The sequence below is a fragment of the Triticum aestivum genome, chromosome 2B, assembly GCF_018294505.1.
Source record: "Triticum aestivum cultivar Chinese Spring chromosome 2B, IWGSC CS RefSeq v2.1, whole genome shotgun sequence".
In the NCBI taxonomy this organism is placed as follows: Eukaryota; Viridiplantae; Streptophyta; class Magnoliopsida; order Poales; family Poaceae; genus Triticum; species Triticum aestivum.
In genome coordinates, this window is record NC_057798.1 from 483,059,471 (window position 1) to 483,061,970 (window position 2,500).

A 2,500-nucleotide genomic window follows, 5' to 3' on the forward strand; every position below is an offset into this window, starting at 1 on the left:
GTTACTATTGTTTCTTTCTCCTCCTTCATATTGACCTTTTCTATCTTTGCCAATAAATGAGGAGCTACAAAAGGATTCGTTTTTTTCATGTCACAGCTGATTACTCCTTTTTTCCTTTTTAAAGAGTGGCATTCTATGTCCAATATCTCGATCGAAGTACGGAGGTCAGAATAAATAGAATAATGATCAATGGAAAAAAGAAAAAAATCCTTTAGCTGGATAAGGGGCGGATGTAGCCAAGTGGATCAAGGCAGTGGATTGTGAATCCACCATGCGCGGGTTCAATTCCCGTCGTTCGCCCATCGCATTATTGCAAATTCCAAAAATGCAACTTTCCATATTCCTAGTTACGTATTTACTTACGGCGACGAAGAATAAAACTATCGCTATATTTTTTCCTTTTCCTAGTTCTTCTTCCAAGCGCAGGATAACCCCAAGGGGTTGTGGGTTTTTTTCTACCAATGGGAGATTTCCCTTCACCGCCCCCATGGGGGTGGTCCACAGGGTTCATAACTACCCCTCTTACTACGGGGCGTTTACCTAGCCAACACTTAGATCCGGCTCTACCCAAACTTTTTTGGTTCACCCCAACATTACCCACTTGTCCGACTGTTGCTAAGCAGTTTTGGGATACTAAACGGACCTCCCCAGATGGTAATCTTAAAGTGGCCGATTTACCCTCTTTTGCAATGAGTTTCACTATAGCACCTGCTGCTCTAGCTAATTGCCCACCCCTTCCACGTGTGATTTCTATGTTATGCATGGCCGTACCTAAGGGCATATCGGTTGAAGTAGATTCTTCTTTTCTCTCAAAAACCCCTTCCCAAACTGTACAAGCTTCTTCCAAAGCATACGACTTTCTAGATGTATATGACGATCTCTAGACAGATGGATCTTATATGAATCATATGATGAAGTACCACATGAGTGGATATATAGGAAAGGAATCCAAATCTGCCGAATTGCTCATGTTATGATCTTCTACATCCTAGGTCTCTGCGTTCCGTCATCTGGCTTATGTTCTTCATGTAGCATTCAGATCGAATGACTCTATGAAATTACGTCGATACTTCCACATATTATGGGTAACGTAGTAGACATCCCTATTTTCCCCCGGGGGTCTTAATTACCACTCCTTAGCTTTCAATTTGCCTCTGACCATCAAATTAAATGTGAATAACCCGTCCTCCTCTCTTTGAAACAAGGGGCGCTTCCGGTTCTGTGCGTGCTTCAAACAATTTTGTCTTCTCCATATTATCATATCTCTAGAGCCAATAATTTTCTATGAGGAACTACTGAACTCAATCACTTGCTGTCGTTACTCAACAGTTTTCTGTTGAGGTCTATCCCGTAGAGGTAGTCAAATTGGATCAGTGATTGATTTCTAGGTTTCGTCGTAAACCTAATTGGTTACTTCCAATTACGTAAATCAATAGTTCAAACCGCACTCAAAGGTAGGGCATTTCCCATTGATATAGGAACTTTTGTACCAGAAACAATAGTATCTCCAATTATAGCCCCTCTGGGATGTAAAATATATCTCTTCTCACCATCCCCACAGTGTATGAGACAAATGTATGCATTTCGATTAGGGTCGTATTCTATGGTTACGATTCTACCAGATATGTCTTTTTGATTCCGTCGAAAATCTAACGGTATAGGCGCTTATGACCTCCCCCTCTATGCCTTGCGGTAATGATTCCTCTGGAATTACGACCTTTACCACAACGGTGCCGTCCATGGATCAAATTATTTTGTGGATTGGATTTCACTTGCCTGTCTACGGTTCCCTTGCGTGTGCTCGGGATAGGTGTTTTGTATAAATGTTTCGCCGTATTATTAAGTATTCTCCTTTAGTTTTTTTCTCTATCTAGAAGTGGAATAGAATAACCCGTTTGAAGGGTAATGATCATACGTCTGTAATGCATTGTATGGACCAGAATAGTTCCTATTCTTCTACCTTTTCCAGGTAGTCGATGGCTATTCACAGCTACCACCTTAACACCAAAGAAGAGTTCGACCCAATGCTTTATTTCTGTCTTAGTGAATCCCGATTTGACATTAAAAGTATATTGATTCTTTCCCAATAAACAAAGACTTTTTTCTGTAAATACTGCGTATTTGATTCCATCCATAAATCGACTTTCCCTCCTATGCTCTGAGTTCCAGTATCGATAAGAATTCGAGTTCTTATTGTTCTTATGTTATGGTATGAATATACCATACCAATTCGTTATGTATGGATGATGGATGAGATTCCATGGATAGAGAGCCAGTTCCAATAGACTTATGGAATGTTCCCGTTTGTGTGCATCCAGCAGGAATTGAACCCGCAAATTTACCAATTATGAGTTGGGCGCTTTAACCATTCAGCCATGGATGCTTAACAGGGATCATCGTACATCGTAAATAACCAATTTTCATATAGAAAGACATATCATAGAAAAATGAAATCGAAAATATTCCGAGATGGCAAATATTCGAAGATGACTATGAAAAC

At 40.2% G+C, this 2,500-nt stretch overlaps 1 pseudogene; it reads right to left on the reverse strand.

The window, feature by feature from the left end:
- Nucleotides 1–88: 88 nt before the first annotated feature.
- Nucleotides 89–2,377, reverse strand: LOC123039260 (50S ribosomal protein L2, chloroplastic-like; annotated as a pseudogene).
- Nucleotides 2,378–2,500: the final 123 nt, after the last annotated feature.